Source organism: Halichoerus grypus, chromosome 1 (genome assembly GCF_964656455.1).
Source record: "Halichoerus grypus chromosome 1, mHalGry1.hap1.1, whole genome shotgun sequence".
Lineage (NCBI taxonomy): Eukaryota > Metazoa > Chordata > Mammalia > Carnivora > Phocidae > Halichoerus > Halichoerus grypus.
The window spans coordinates 114,294,319-114,311,985 of record NC_135712.1 but is presented as its reverse complement, the minus strand read 5'-3'; the positions used below and the strand labels follow the sequence as shown (position 1 = coordinate 114,311,985).

Here is a 17,667-nt window from a genome sequence, read left to right as displayed (position 1 = left end):
CCCGACTCATGTGCGCACTTTCTCACTCTCAAATAAATAAATAAATAAATCTTTAAAAAATAAGTAAAAGAATGAGATTAAATGGAAGCAAAGTAGGACACCTGGGTGGCTCAGTGGATTGAGTGTCCCACTCTTGATTTGGGCTCAGGTCATGATCTCAGGGTCCTGAGACTGAGCCCCACAGAGGGCTCTGTGCTCAGCAGGAAGTATGCTTGAGATCCTCTCTCTCCCTCTGCCTCTGCCCCTTCCTGCAGCACTCCTATGCATGTGCCCACATGAGCGCTCACTCTCTCTCTCAAAATAAATAAATCTTTAAATGGAAGCAAAGTGATAGCCACAGTTCATAAATAGCTTTTATTAGACATTAAATTGGTTTCAATTGTTTGAAAAGAATATTAGGCTTCTCCATTTTAGCTTTTAAGGGGGAAATGTCTTTGTTACCTGGAGTACAAAAATATCAGAAGAGTAATATTATCATAATATTTATACAACACATTTAAGGAAACATTACCATGTCAATTATGATACCTGGAAGATTACCAGAAAATGCCTTATTGCGTCATTTTCTGGCTAGTCTTCTAGTATTAAAAACTAACAAAACAGGATGGCATATGACCTACAATTAAATCATTTTGATAAGAAACCTTACATTTAAAAGAACATATTTTAAAATAGGTATTATCTGCAAACAAACACTGGAATTAATCAAGTAGTCAAGGAGTACATATATTTATACCACGAAAAGTAAAAATCCCTCCTACCTAGATCCCCGTTTCTCATTTCAAAAGGCAACCATAGATGGACTTTTTGTCTTCCATGAGATTTTCTAAGTATACACAAACTAATATGTCTTTTAATACAAATGACAGTCCTCTACATACCTTTCTGTATTTTGTTTCTTCATGTGTTAAAAATGTCTTGATGTTGACTACAATTCATATAACCTTATCCTTTTTAATGGCCGTACCAGTTTATTTAATTGGCCTATTTTTTTTAAGTTTTTATTTAAATTCCAGTTAGTTAACATAGTGTTATATTAGTTTCAGGTGTACAATATAGTTATTCAATACTCCCATACATGGCCCTGTGCTCATCACAAGCACACTCCTTAATCCCCATCACATATTTAACCCATCCCCTTGCCCAGCTCCATTCTGGTAATCATCAGTTTTAATTGGCCTATCAATGATGAAAATTTAAATAGTTTCCAAATACCTGCAATTAAAAGCATGCTAAAATAGACTTACATATACTTCTTTGTGTACCTGTGTATTAAATTCCTGGAAGCAGAACTGCTGGATCAAAGTTTTGTGCATTTTTATTTTGATATATACTCTCAAACTGTATTCCAAAGGATGTGAATCAATTCACGAGACAAAAATGTGTTACAGTCCTAATATGATGTGTTATCAACATTTTTGTCATTGCCAATCTGAAAAGTAAAACCACTATATTTTCCATATCTTATGAGGAAGTTGAGCAGTTTTTAATTATGTTTAAAAGTAATCTGCAACTCCATTTTCTCATGAACTGTTTGTCATTTGTCCATTTTTCCATTTGTCTTTTTTTAGATCTTCTTTATTAATATGAATAGTATTAGAACTTTAAGAATTTTTCCCCAAAATCTGTCCTTTATTTTTTCTTCATTTTTGCTATACGTTCTTTTTTACTTTTTGTAGTTCTATTTTTTCTTTTTAAGCATCTCTCTCTCATCCTGAAATACCGTAAAGGTTAATTTTAATTTTAATACAATGCTGCTGAGAAACATAAAGAACATGAACATTCCTGCATTTTTTGTTTGTAAGAAAGTTAACAGGCTGTGAAATCACTCAGGCAAAAGTTTTCAGTTATATGCCTCTAAGAAACATCATAGCACTCAATATTAAGGAAGGAGATAAAGGAAGGGATTTTCAAAGGAAGAAGCTGAAAGAAGACATTCAAAAATAAAGTAAATGAAGAGAACAACATGGAAAGCTTTGTGAAAAAAAAATATATTTTTTCTACATTGAATGACAACTAATATATCCAGAAAGGATTTATTCTATATAAATTACTAAATACACTTCCAGGATCTTTATTATTTATTATTTTTCCTATTATAATAACACCACTTTTTCCTTAGACATACATACATTATAGAACTAAGAGAACATGAATACATATAATTCAGTCTAGTTCTACATTATTTACAAAAATGTTACTGTATATATATTCTATTTATATATATACTGTTTCAACTTGTTTTTTGTGTTCCAACTTATAATATACTTTGGACATATTTCCACTTTAGAACATTTAGAGCTATCAAATGTTTTAAACTATACATGATCTCACCTTTGGATGTACCATAAATTATGTAACCAAATCCCAATCAATGGTTATGAAATTGTTTCCAAGTTTTCTGTATTAAAAACAATACTACTGTGACCATCTTTGACACAGATTTTTATTTGCATGCTTAAGAGCATGATAAACTCCAATAACTGAATATTTGAAAAGTTTAATAGCTACCACCATAAAAAAGCTTTATCAATACATTGCCACTAAGAGTTTGTTAGACTGTATTTCTCTCAACTCATTATCAACAATACTGAATATTATCAGACTTTCAAAATCAGTAAAACACACAAAAACTCTTATTTTAATTGTACTTTTCTGATAATTAGCCTGGCTGAGTATACTGCTTTCCATTTGCATTTCTCTTGCTTTGAACTGACTGTGTCCTCAAATTGATTGTTGATTTTAAAAGCCTTACTGAGAGTTCTAGGCATACTACTATAATTAGCTCCTTTTCCGTTAACAATTCCCCTATTTGTTTGTTTTCTGAATGTGAATTGTTAGTAAGAACCATGTCCCTAAAGAGGCTGTAGGTTTTTCTATCAACCTCAAAAACACTTTACTCACATGCCATGTTCACAAATATTCATTCAGGTTTTCCTCTTTTACTTTCAGGTTTCATACCTTTATATTAAAATTAATAAGTCATCTAGATCACATTTGTGTGCCAAGAGTAAGAAAGTTCCAGTTTTATTATTAGTTTTCCCAAATAAACACCTGATTATTTAAGCATGATCAATTACATGTCATTTCTTCCCCACCACCTGATTTAAAATGTATGTTTATAAAATGGCAGCATTCCTTTTATTCTTAAATGTGTCTCTTCAGTTTCATTGACTTGTCTGGTCTATTCCCTATTCCACTGTCTTTTAATCACTATAGCTTGATAATACCTTTTATTATGTAGTAAGTATATCTACTGTTTTTCCACAAGGGCTAAACAGTTGACTTAGAAACAAAAAAATTCAGTTAGGAATCTATTTAATTTATATATTCTCTTAAAGAAATTATATCTTTAGAAAAACGTATCTTAATGCACTTACTTATACATTCATTGTATTTTCAAGTCTGTAGTTTTACCTTTTTTCAGTAAGTTTTCAATTTCGTGTTATTTCAGGCTAAATTGAACGGTTTATTTTGTTCAATTGTATTTTTTGTTTATGTAACATCTATTGATATCTATTAATTATGGTTAGATGCAACTGGACACTTCATTAAATTCTTTTCCCAGGATATTTTCAGTTGCTTCCTACAGACATCCAAGATACACAATCACATTATGTGTAAAAAGAGATAATTTCGTTTCTTTTTTTCCTAATCAGAATGTTAATGTGTTCCCTTGCCTGATATCACTGGTCTATACAATTCACAACAATGTCACAGAATGTCATGAGGAGCATTCTTGGCTTTCCCAAATCTAATGGAAATGACGCTAGTATTTCAAAATTAACCAAGACAATTGAGTAAAATATTAAATCCATATTCTTAAGTAGGTCGGAAAATCCATCTTTTTTTTTATATGGTGGGAAATCAATCTTAATGCCTAATAAGCTTCATCTGTACTCGTTTTGGTAGCTACATTTTAAATACGCAATATAGAACTAAAAACTCAACTGAATTGTAGATCCTAAGAGAAGATAAAAATACCAGAAAATAAATGAAAGAAAAATCTAAGTCTTGAAACATAAACGTTTTATTTAATAGAAACATCTCAAGTACACTCCAAAATAAATTACATCACCCCAGTTTGTCCGCATTTTCAAAACGAGAGAAGAGTTCTCTCCAGTAACCCCCGCCCATCCGCCCGCCCAATCTGTGAAGTTACCACAAACCGTTTTACCTGCGAATCAGCCTGGTGGGAGTACCTGAGTGCAGCGCCGAGGGAATGCCTGCGAGAGACGCAGGAGAAGCCCAATCAGGCAGGACCGGCCTGCGAGACAGAGCGGGCCCAGCAACGCGCCTTCCTCCCGCAGGAGACGCTAGAAAGGAGACGGGGAGGGCCGGGAAGCGCAGCCAACTCTCCCAGAGCGCATTTTTGCTCCTGCAGAACGGTCTTTCCAACAGAAAGCTTTCATTCCGGGGCCGCTGCAGCTCACGTTAAGGTCCAGGGGGCCCCGACCCCCAACCCAGGGCTGGAGAGAGGCTCTGCCTGTCCCGCCGCGTCTCCCGACAGACGCGCGCCGGGAAGCCCGAAACTCCGGCACCACCTGAGGATGCAGCGCGCGGCACAGCGGGCCGGCCACTCTCGGCCCAGGACGCCGCCCGTCCCCGCGTCCGCCAGCTCCCGGCCTCCCCTCACCACCCAGCTCCGCGCCCCCTCCTCCGGGACCCCGCTCTTCGCCCGCCGCCCGGCCCCACTCACCGCCTGGCCCGCTATCTACGCACCCGCGACGCCAAGCCCGGGGTCTAAGTTTCCCCGCGGAGCGGAGTAAAGAGTAGGGGCGGGGAAGCAAAGAAGGAAGAGGAGGACTTTTCAAATTAAAAACAAACTGGAGCCCGGAGGGGAGGGGGCGGTGCGGGGCTCAGGGGCGTGGTCCCGACTCGCCCGGACCCTCCCCCAGGGCGAGCGGCCGCGCGGGCCTCGGACCCCGCCCCCCGCGCTTGGCGCTGGGCCGCCGCGGGTCGGTTGTCCCGGGAGGCGCGGGGCGCCGCTGGCGTGGGCGTCCGAACGAGAGAGGAGGGGGAGGGGGACACGGAGAGAAAAGTTGTCACAGCTCTAGTGTGAGGTGAAGAGAAAGGTAAGGGCCTGTCGACGGGTGCCTCTAACCAAGGAGGCAGGTTCACAGCCTGTGAGGAGTTTTGCTGACAGAGATTACTGTGCGTGGAAAGGAAAAGAAACCACTGTTTCGCAAGAGCCCGGTTAATTTGCATCTGCTCCCACCCCCCAGACCCTGGCTTGGAGAATTGGCCTTGGCATTGCAATGCTAGCTGGAAACACTCAGGCGCAGGCACAGGCATTCTGTTTTCTTTTCCACAGGATTGGAGGAGGCCAATTTGATGTTAGAGGGAGGGAGTCCAGGAAAAAGGGAAGGGGAGCAGGGTTGCCTAGTTTTTTGACCCTGGGAGAAAACTGCCATTTGTTAATTATAATTGTTGAGCACAAATGCTTTTTTTCAGACTCCTGGGGTTCATCTTTGGGGTGGTCCATGGGGGAGAAGCACAATCCACTGACTGGAGCTGGGGGAGTCTAAAAAGGTCCCTGACGTTATAAAAAAAATCAGAGCTGGGCAGAAGTAAATTAGATTAAGCTCTGAAGAGTACTTGGCAGTGCTCCACTATGGAAGTTTCGATGGGGGAGGGCATATGGGAGTGGAGTTCTGGAATTTTCCATATTTTCTTTGTATGTATGGTACTTGTTAGTATGCAAGTGAGAATAGATTTAAAAAATTCATATTGTATTTCTCAGTAATAATTGTGCAAGACATTACATAAATACAGAAAGAAAGTTATATGGAAAGCATAAACTGTTGGCAAAAACTGCAGCAAAATATAATACTATTTATTAGCTTTGTTCTGAATTCATGAGAGTGATCAAGAAATTGAGCTTATGAATGCAAACATCCACAATACCACATGAAAGATGGCAAAAAGTTCAAAAGCAAAACATGTCTTGTGAAACATACTGCTTTGAGGGGGACGGGAAAAGAAATTAATGAAAGTGTGTCTTATGCCCAAATCAGAAGTTTTGAGAATAAAAATGATTCAAACCCATGTCTTTCCGAGATTCCTGATGTGATGACATTTCTACTTGAATACTTCAAGGGATGACAAATTAATTATTATTATTATTATTTTTTGTACTAATCCTATTTAGTTGCTCTGCTTCTTAGCTACATCTCTTTGTATTTTCTTTTTACTGGGTGTTCTTACATTACCGCAATCTGCTTAGAGTTAATATTGTACTTCATATAAAATTAAAAAATTTGCGACAGGACTTTTTGGTTCCTCAGTACTATGTGCCATTGCTCTCATGCTTTACATGCACACAAATTATAAACCACATAGTAAAATGTTGTTTTGATAAAGCAGTTAGTTGTCTTTTACAGATATTAAGAGAAGAAAAAAGATAACTTTTATATTTACCCAACGTATACATAATTTTTGTTCTTCATTTTTTTCTTGTAGATAAAGACTTACCTCACTTCAGGCTGGAGAATTTCCTTTAGTATTTCTTGTAGTTCAGAACAGCTACAGAGAAATTCTCTCAATTTTTTAAATCTAAAATATTTTTATTTTATGTGCATTTTAATGGTATCTTCACTGGATATAGAATTTTGGGCAAACAGATTTTTTTCATTCCCTGCAGTTTTAACTTCCATTTTTATCTGATGGGATTCATATTATTGGTTTTGAGATGAAATTTTTTAGCTTTGGTTTTCTGCGGTTAGTTTATGATATGTGGTTTTCTTTGTAATTATCCTACTTAGAGTCCTCTTAGTGTCATAGATATGTAGGGTTGATCATGGTAAACTTTCAACCATTATTTTTAAATTACTTCCTTAGCCCATTCTTGCTCTTTCCTTTCCTTCTGTGAATCCAATTAAATGTTTGTTAGACTAGTTAATATTGCCTCATAGGTCACCAAGACTTTGTTTACTTTTTTCTAATTTTTTTCTCTTTAAGTTGAATAATTTCTATGGATTGCTCTTCATAATATACTGGCCTTATTTCAATCTGCTGTTAAGCCCTTTACCAATATTACACTTTCAGTTCTAGTATTTCTGTTTGGTTCTTTTTCACAGCTCCTGTGTACCTGCTGAGATTGCACACCTGTTCATTCATTTTGACCATCATTTTCTTTAAATTATTAAATGTATTTATAATACTGGTTTACTCCCCTATGCCACTAGGTGATTCACCTTGGGATCTATTTCTATAGGTTGCTTTTTTTTTTTTTTTTGACAGAGCACAGACACCCACAATTTTCTGTTTCTTAGGATATATATTAATTAATATATATTAATTTTTCATTGTGTATAGGATGTTAAGGATAATATATTGTAGAGTTTCTGATTTCTGTCTTCTTCCTCTGAAAAGGATCAATTATTCCCTGACATGTAATTGGAGGCAAATCATCTTTAACTTCTGGAGCCTTTGATTCATACTTTGTTAAGACTAGTCTGTCAAATGCCTGAAGGTTTTACCAAGCCCCTCTATCTTTGGCAGTCCTCATATTCCAATTCTATTTCCTTGCAGTGTACAGCAACTGAAATCTCTGTCCAGTCCTTTCAGCTGCTACTCTCTGCTGGCATCACTGGAGGATCTCCAGCACATATATAGTTCAATGGTCAGTCAAGGATTTTAGGGCTTTTTATAGGCAGGTATTAAAGTTCTTCCCTCTTTGTCACCTACTCTCTGATATTACCCTCAATGTGCTGCCTGAAATCTCTTCACTGACATCACAAGTCAATAAAACTAAAGGAATCTACTTGAGTTCTAGCTGCCCTGCACCTGAGGACTGGGGAATGTCCCCAGGGAAAAGGCTGTATAAACATGCATCTCACTCAGTTATTATAATTCCCTTCTTTTACTGGTCAAATCTCCTATAGTTTTGGTCAGGTTTTGACAGCTCTCCAATGTCTTCAAATATTTGTGGGTTTGGTTTTGTTTTTTTTTCAGGTTTATTATTCTTATCGATGGGAGAGTTATCCCAGTACAAGCTAACTTATCATTATTGAAACTTTAACTCTCACAAACTCATAACATTTTTAAGCAGTTCATTGCTAGATAAACCAAACTGTTAGAAAGCCCTTTTAATTAAACAAAATCTATATCCAGAAAACATTCTTTTTTTCTTGATTCTATTGTTTGTTCCAAAAGAGAATATAATTCTAACTTTAATTCAATAGCTTTTTAAGTTTTTATAAGTTGCTATCCACTTTTCCTAAAATATTTTCTTTTTTTTTTTTTTTTTTTAAAGATTTTATTTATTTATTTGACAGAGAGAGAGACAGCGAGAGCAGGAACACAAGCAGGGGGAGTGGGAGAGGGAGAAGCAGGCTTCCCGCTGAGCAGGGAGCCCGATGCCAGTCTCGATCCCAGGACCCTGGGATCATGACCTGAGCCAAAGGCAGACGCTTAACGACTGAGCCACCCAGGCGCCCCTAAAATATTTTCTTTGTAAGATTGAACACCTTCTTTTTTGCCATTTCTATTTGTCATGATTGCAGATTCCTTAGATTGAGATTACTTTCCTTAGAGTTATTGTTTTCTAATAGTTGGTCTGATACTTACGTAACACAATGAAATATCAATAGGGCTCTATTAATGAGGCCCATTTACATTAGCTTTATCGGCACATTAACCATTTCTAGTATATTTGTGGTGATTTTCATTGTATACTAGAGAAATTTTACTTATTAGTATTTGGTAGATGACCTTTTATTTATTAGTATTTGGTAGATGACCTCAGTTCTTTAGACTACTAAGGTCTGTATATAAGGGATTAGGGAAATGGAACCCAAAGAATTTTAACAAAAGAGCAAACAAAGATAACAAGAAATGAGAGTAGGCTGAAGTTGGGGGTGGAGAGAGATGAGCATGGAAGAGAGGCTCTTCCCCGCAACTAGAGTAATGGCTTAATGGTTTTGTCAGCAAACAGTATAAGGTGAATTGCCCAGTTTTCAATATAATCCTTACTGCTGTCAAAATTTTTGGAGTCGAAGTATTCCATGGCTCCCACAGTCTTCATATATTATAACATTGACTCAGAAAACAAACTTTCCTTCCAACTAATCAGTGTAAGGAGAGTATTTGAACAATGGGAAATATTTCTACTTGCGTGCAGCATTAGATATGAACAGGATGCCAGCAACAATATGCTTCAGGGTAAAGTTTCTCATTGTCACGTTTCTCCTTATGAACTGACTTGACATAAATGTTGTGTTTCAAATTAACTTCTCTGGCATATTAACCAGGAAAAGTCAGTAAAAGCAGAAATCCTTATACTGAAATTGTTTCTCTCCAGACCACATGTAATGGAAGTTTTTTGCTCTCTTTGGAATCTTAACCTGCTCACTTAGGGCTAATTTAGGGAAGTCTCACCGAGAAACTCATTTTTTTAAAAAAAAGATTTTATTTATTTACTTGAGAGACAGAGAGAGCAAGCACAGAAGCAAGGGGGTGGGGGAGGGTGGGGGGGGCAGAGGGGCAGAGGGAGAAGCAGAGAGAGCAGGGAGCCCCTCCATGGGGCTTCATCCCAGGACCCGGAGATCATGACCTGAGCCGAAGGCAGACGCTTCACTGACAGAGCCACCAGGTGCCCCATCACCCAGAAACTCATTTAATGGCAATTTAAGAACACAATCTGGTTAACCATTTATAGGTAATATCATCAAACCAGCTCTTTAAAGCTATAGATATAGTGTCTATATAGGCAACTGACTTTTTATTTTAGAAACAGAAACTCATATTTTGCCTATATAATTTCATCTTCTTCATTAAACCCGTTTAGCTCCTCAGCCTTATGACTAAAATTAGTTGTAGCCTGTTAAGGTAAATTTGAATTTGTATTCTGTTAACCTATCATGTTAGCTTTTTTCTTAGATTTTGTCATTAAAATTTTACTTTTTTATGTCTGCTCTTTTTATGTCTACATTCATGTCATTGATAACAAATCCTGGGATAAATAAAGAATCTGGTAAGTCATTACTAGAAGCTAATCTCAGGATGACAGAAATTCAGTATTGATTACTGAATTCTATAATTGTTCAATCAGCTAAAAATCCACTTAGATTATCCTGTTATGTAATCACTTTTTTTCTTGCTCAAAGCAATTAAAATGAAAATTTCCGCTACATGTATGTTAAAACAATGTTCATCAGGGTGTTCTCATGATCTTTTATAGTAACAAGCAGGAAAGGGAAATGTGTCCATTTTATGAGTTTTGATATTTAAGAACACAAAATTGTTAATGTTGTTCACCCCCCTGCATACTATGATTTAAAAAAAAGTACTATATATTTGCCTGAAATTGACATTGCAGTATATTGTGGGTTGAATTGCGTGCCCTAAAAGATCAGTTACTACCCTCACCCTTGGTACCAGTGCATGTGATTGGTCTTATTTGGACATAGGGCCTTTACAGATGTAATTAAATTAAGATGAAACCATATTAAATTGGGGTGGTCCTAATCCAGTGACTAGTGTCTTATAAGAAGAGAGATATTGGAACACAGAGGCAGACAAAGGGAAGTACCATATGACAATGCAAGCAGAGATTGGAGTGGTGTATGTATAAAGCCAAGGAGCACCAAGGATTACTAGCAACCACCCGAAGCTAGGATAGAGGGGCATAGAAGTGATTCTTCCTGAGTCCGCAAGAACGAATCAACCTTGATAACACCCTTTCTTCAGATTTCTAGCCGCCAGAACTGTGACAGAATAGAATTCTGTTATTTAACGTGATCTAGTTTATGGTAATTTGTTAAAGCAACCATAGAAAATTAAAATAGAATATGCATGTGCGCGCGCGCGTGTGTGTGTATCTACAAGTCAACATTGCCTTTTTTCTCTGGAAAATTGGATTTCCAGAACTGGAAGAGTTTGCCATTCACTAGTTTTCTGAGTCTTCATGTATTCTGTGATGTTGAAAATATCATTGACAGTGGTTTCAAAGATACATTTTCATGTTATTTTGTGCCCACGGATGTAGTTTATATGATTTTGAAAGCTTAAACTCATTTATACCATCTGGATCAAATTGCCTTTGATACATGAAGTGGAAAGTGAGTTGCATCTCCAAGAATATAGCAATAAAGAATGGAAAAGAGTGTCTGAGTGTTTGGGGAACACATAGAACCCTAATCAAAATGATTTCAGTACCATCTCAAGGAGGCACGAGTAGATACGATGGATAAAGAAGAAAAAGAGAGGGGCGCCTGGGTGGCTCAGTCGTTAAGCGTCTGCCTTCGGCTCAGGTCATGATCCCAGGGTCCTGGGATCGAGCCCCGCCTCGGGCTCCCTGCTCCACGGGAAGCCTGCTTCTCCCTCTCCCATTCCCTCTGCTTGTGTTCCCTCTCTCGCTGTGTCTCTCTCTGTCAAATAAATAAATAAAATCTTTTAAAATAAATAAATAAATAAAAATTAAAAAAAAGAAAAAGAGAATGTATCTTTCTGAAGTAAAATTATACTAAAAAACATGGGGTGACTCTTTACTGAAAAGATGTCTTGTATACTGCATATATATGGATATAAGTATACACACCATGCATAGATATATGCATACACTAGATATGCTCATATATGATTTATGAGCATAGAGAAAAAAATAGAAGAACAACACACTGTTATAAATATGGGCTATCTGGGATGTGGCAGTGGTGGAAAGATGGAAGGAATGAGAAAACTGTGGCTTAGAGACTATAAAGTAACTGGCCCAGTAGGTAATGGGATTGAGATCTGAACCAAAATATATCTTGAATCTTCGGAATGTTGTCATGAACTTTGTTCTAAATGTTATGATATTTACATTGATGTAGAAAGGGACATTGGAATAATCTTTTTTAAAAAGGTGTATTCTGTTCTTGAAATCTAATTATATTACATTTTCTTATTTTTCCTTTCATAGAACATATTAAATAACTTTTCTGTCCATTCACATAGGTATATTTAAAACTTACTTTTTTATCTAACAGTTTTTTTTAAATGTTAGGTCTACTTCAGACTGATTCTTATGTATATGTGTGTCATGAAATGTATAAAAGTATTTTTTAATGAAAGCATATTTCTTAAACACTATCAACTGGGCCATGTGATCATCATATATTTATGCATGTTTGCAAAATCCCAAAATGCCCAAGGCACTTCAACAAAAATGTAAGGAAGTAGGAAATTTTAGAGGCCAGCACTCCCAAAAGCAAAAAGGAGAAAAGGATATATTTCTTGAAATCAGATAAATATTTAACTATATGTGGATGAGAAGGGTATTTCAAATTCAATTTTTACACATGGCAGTCCCAAATGCCACAATCTGCACATTATGACATCAAGGTTTTAGACTCAATGAAATGAGTGTTTATGTTGTGACTAAACACCTAAGAATTGGCCATTGTCCTTAAATGTAGATAGACAATTCATTAACTTAGAGCATCTTTTTGTATTGTATTTGTATGCAAAGTGATTATTTACTGATTCAAAATTTTTTGGCTGAATCAGAGCTACTGACATTTTATAAATATGTTCAGAAATGTGAATTCTTAGGGTAAGCTGCATACCTTTTTTGAAAAATAAGACTTTTTTATTTTTTAAAGATTTTATTTGTTTGACAGAGAGAGACACAGCGAGAGAGGGAACACCAGTAGGGGGAGTAGGAGAGGGAGAAGCAGGCTTCCCGCTGAGCAGGGAGCCCGTTGTGGGGCTTGATCCCAGGACCCTGGGATCATGACCTGAGCCGAAGGCAGATGCTTAACGACTGAGCCACCCAGGCACCCCAAGCCTTTTTTTTTTAAAGAGCAGTTTTTAGGGCGCCTGGGTGGCTCAGTTGGTTAAGCGACTGCCTTCGGCTCAGGTCATGATCCTGGAGTCCCTGGATCGAGTCTCGCATCAGGCTCCCTGCTCGGCAGGGAGTCTGCTTCTCCCTCTGACCCTCCCCCCTCTCATGTGCTTGCTCTCTCTCATTCTCTCTCTCTCAAATAAATAAATAAAAAATCTTTAAAAAAAAAAAAAGCAGTTTTTAGGTTTGTAACAAAATTGAGAGAGAAGTACAGAGATTTCCCATATTTCCTGTGAGCCCATACATGCATAGGCTTCCCACTGTCAATATCACTCACCAGAATGGTACATTTTTTCCCAAGAATGAACCTACATTGACACATTATAATAACCCAAATCCATGGTTTACTTTAGGGTCACTCTTGTACATTCTATTGAGTTTGGACAAATGTATATTGACATATGTACATCATTATCATATAGAATATTTTTACTGCTCTAAAAAGCCTCTGTACTCTGCTTATTCATATGTCCCTTTGCCCCCCACCCTGTCCCAGGCAACTACTCATGTTTTTACTGTCCCCATGGTTTTGCCTTTTCCAGAATGTTACAGAGCTAAAATCATGCAGTATGTAGCTTTTTCAGATTGGCTTCTTTCACTTACTAATAGGCATTTAGGATTCCTCCATGTCTTTTTATGGCTTGACAACCCATTTCTTCTTATCATTGAATAATTTCATTGTCTGGATGTATCACAGTTTGTCTATTTACCTATGGAAGGACATCTTGGTTGCTTCCAAGTTTTGGCAATTATGAATAAAGCTGCTATAAACATCCAGGTGCAGGTTGTTGTAAGGACATAATTTTTCAACTCACTAGTGTCAGTACCAAGGAGCCCACTTGCTGGGTCCTAAGACTATGTTTAGTTTTGTAAGAAACCAACAAACCGTCTTCCAAAGTGTCTGTACTATCTTCCATTCCCATCAGCAATGTAGGACAGTTTCTATTTCTCTACGTCTTTGCCAAGCATTTGTTGTTTGTGTCCTGGGTCTTGGCCATTCTAGTGTGTAGTGGTATCTTATTGTTTTAATTTGCATTTCTCTGATGGCATGTGATGTGGAACATCTTTTCATGTGCTATTTGCCATCTGTCTATCTTTTTTCTGGTGAGGTGTCTGTTAAGGTCTTTGGCCCATTTTTTAATTTTTTTTTTTTTTATTGTTGAGTTTTAAGAGTTCTCTGTATATTTGTCTTTTTCAAGTGTTTTCTCTTCATCTATGGCTTGTCTTCTCATTCTCTTGACAATGTCTTTCACAGAGCAGAAGTTTTTAATTTAATGAAGCTTGGCTTATCAATGATTTCTTCATGGATCATGTTTTGATCTTGTATCTAAAAAGACATCACCATACCCATGGTCATCTAGGTTTCTTCCTATGTTTTATTCTAGGAGTTTTATGGTATTTGCCATTTATATTTAGGTCTGTGATTCCTACTTAACATAGAACAAATTATCAGCATTGAAATTCTCACAGTGGTATTATATCCTGCAGATTTCTTTTGTAGTTATGGTCTATAGGTGTGAATATGTGATGTTTTAAATTTGATATATATTTCAACCAGATGTATCCTGAAATCTTATCATTATTACACATAGCAATGCACATGATACAATTATAAAATAGGCCATAATTTCAACTGAGTCTGCAGGGTGTTTTGCAAGAAGGAAGAATCTAGAACCAGAAAACTAAAAAAGTTGCAGAAGATTTGAAGTTGAATTTATACAGTGAAGAATATAAGCCCATATTTGTACCTAATTTGGAAATCTAATAAATTCAGCCTTTAGAGCTCTAATGAAACAAAAGAAGCACACATAAAATTGTTATTCTGTTATCATTTCATTCAGCAGATATTTTAAAAGTATCTCTCCTGAGCCATGGGTATGGGTTCCTTGGGAATCAAGGTAAGGGACAAATAGTGGAAAAATGCTTCCATTTGAAAGTACCAAACTTAAATTAAAAAAAAAAAAGAAACATTTTTTGAATGTATAAAAAAACAGGAATAACAAAACTGATTCAGAAACATGTGATCTCTGTCTTACATCTAGTAAGGCATGGGCAAAGGAGACTCTGGGTTGAGTACAGGTGATAGAAAGTTGCATTGTGACCCTGATAATGCAATCATTATTGCCTGCTTCTCAACTAGCCACTACTTGCTCCCATTACACCTCTGTACTGTGGGATGCTATTCATTCTCATTATCAGCTCCTAGTTGTGAGTAATATCTCTTCCATATTCATACTTCACCTCTCTACCAAGTTTCAGGGATTAGGTAAATATACCATATCTACAAATAAAAAGAAAAAAAAATCCTTGACCTATAAAAGAAAAAAATAAAAGAATTGAGATTACTGTTATCTTTCATTTTTCAACAATAACCTCAATTTTACTACACTTTCTGGTAGAGAAGGGCAGACAAAGGACAGGGAACTGAGAAGCAATGTTTGTCCCTCAGTATATAGTCGTAAAGTGGCTACACGGCCTATGTTTCAATAAAAATGAAAATCTACAATACAATTTGAAGAAAGCAAATCTCATTAAGTTAGTACATTGATGTGCTCATTGGATTGTATAAGAAAGACTATGGAAGGAGTAGTCTATAATTTTACAGTAGAGGGGAGATAATACATGCATATTAGGCCGAAGAACTAAGATTTCCTAATGCATGAGAAGTAGGTTGAACACCACCACAGAAGGAGGAACACTGTAGCTTCCTAAAAGTAGATCCAACAGAGCTCGTGACTTTCAGTTTAATTCGTACAGAGTGTACCTGTCCAGATGTACCAGAAGATGAAAACAAGTGCAGAAGTTTTAGTGGAAAGAATATGCAGTTGGGCTGCAGAAAGTCTGTGCTGATTCTTTCAATAATTTGGAAGAAGTTTGAGCAAAGCCAAGTGTAGTGCCTGACATGTAACTAGCACTAAATTATTTGCAGAGCAAAGGAATGAATCCAAGTAAGGAAGTAAGGAGATCACCCATAGCTAAAATGTCTGAGTTTCTTGTCTGGGGAAGAGTTTATGAAATAAGCAACCAAGTTATATTAACTCAAACTGTAAATTATTCAAGCTAAAAAGAACAGAATCTGAATTGTATCAGTTAAAAATGTTTCTTTCCTGCTTTAAATTTCATTTACTGTCTTGATAATAGACTTTTTAAAATTACAAAAAAATTACATTATTATAGTTTGGGAAAAAACAAAACAAAAAAAGGAATACAGGTATTTAAGGTACTTGCGAACACTGCTCCTTCTTAATTTGGATATAGAGAATTAGGTACCAAGTTAAGAGAAGGGGTTTATAGAAATTAAATTAAAAAGAAATTATGTCCAAATCAGATTGAATCTTCCAGTGCATGAAGTACATATCAAGAATCTAGAGCAGATACCAGAAGAAATATGTGAAAAGCTCATCGAAGAATGAGAAAAGCAATAAAAATTTGGCCCAAGGTTTGAAAGGGGGAAATAAGGGACCAAAAGAAGTTTTTAAGAAAATCTGACAAAATCAACACTTTGAAGATTTTACTTTTCATATAAAAAAGATAAAAAATATCATTAATTTCTGCTCCACTTTTCTACAGAAAAACTTACATGTTTCCTACTTAAACGGCAGGTAGAGATGGTGGAAATATCATTTTCATGAACATCTGCAAAAGCTGTTAACACTTAGGAAGTAACTGTGGGCATTTATCTCTGCACGAAGGAATCTAGGAAATACTGCAGTTTCTTATGCTTGGTGTTGAAAAGTATGAAGGTGAGACTCCTACTAAACCAAAACAATTACATATATTTTGTTTTTAATGCTGAAACTGTAGGTCTTTACTTTTTTTTTTCTTTTTAAACCTCTGGTCAAAGGAATGACAGTTCAGAAATGTGCTATAAATTTCTCTTGGAGCCAACTGATTAAAATGTAACATAGCATTAGAATATATTTTAATAAATATGACACCTATGATGTATTTTAAAATTCTGGCAAAGTATATTAACTAAGAATTATTTATTGAACAGATACTGGGGTATCTTTCAAGCCCCACACTGTAGATGCATTTTGGTCTCAGCCAAACTGTCTAGAACCATGGTTCTCAAAGCTGGCTGCCCCATAGACTAACCTGGCAAGATCTGTAAAAATATCAGTGTTTGGGCTCTCTACCCATAAAGATTTTGACTGAATTTTTAGGGTGTGGAGCACAGAAACTAAGAACAAGTTCTAGCTGTAATATTTTGGGGGAAACAAGTAAACTCTCTCTCCATCTCTTGCCTCTCTATGTTACATTTTTTATTGTTGTTCATTTTGTTTTTTTATATTAAGTGCTGGCTTTCTCTGCTTCTGAGTTTACAGGACAGAAAACAGTCCCTGAATCAATCATCTGTGATAGAAAGGGTGTCATCTTATGAAAGTATGGGTGCTTTTCCAGTAAGTATAAAGATGCAGAGTATGGTAGGTGACCAGCTTTATTAAAAAAAGCCGAAGCAGGTAATATAATACTGTCCAGTTATAGAGAAATTATCTTGGATCTCTAACTCTCCTTCCTATGTTGACGTGTGAAATAGGACATTCCAACAAAACTTCTGTACCTAAATTTTCTTATAATATTTTTGAAAAAAAGTATTTCTAAATTCATACATAAACTGAATTTTTACTAATAAAATAATTATGTTTCCTTTAAATCAAATTCTTTTTTTTAAGATTTATTTATTTATTTAAGAGAGAGCACGTTTGCACATGAGCAGGGGGAAGGGCAGAGGGAGAGGGAGAAGCAGACTCCCTGCTGAGCATGGAGCCCCAGACCTGGGTTCAATCCCAGGATCCCCGAGATCATGACCTGAGCCGAAGCCAGAGGCTTCACCG

General features: G+C 36.6%; 1 protein-coding gene across 11 annotated transcripts in view; it reads right to left on the bottom strand.

Annotated features, from left to right (window-relative positions):
* The window catches only part of LOC118526746 (phospholipid scramblase 4), a 129,051-nt gene that overhangs the window by 41,039 nt on the left and 70,345 nt on the right, over nucleotides 1-17,667 (bottom strand). For 2 of the 11 annotated variants that reach the window (XM_078070710.1, XM_078070740.1), the window contains exons 1-2: nucleotides 4,700-4,840; nucleotides 4,178-4,226 (exon numbers count right to left, since the gene is read on the bottom strand). The exons of 1 other annotated variant lie outside the window; for it this stretch is intronic. The gene's annotated coding sequence lies outside the window, so the exon portion shown is untranslated. Of the gene's footprint in view, nucleotides 1-4,177; nucleotides 4,560-4,699; nucleotides 4,843-17,667 lie in introns of those variants that run through there. 8 more of the 11 variants (XM_078070735.1, XM_078070756.1, XM_078070731.1 and 5 more) reach the window with 5 other exon arrangements.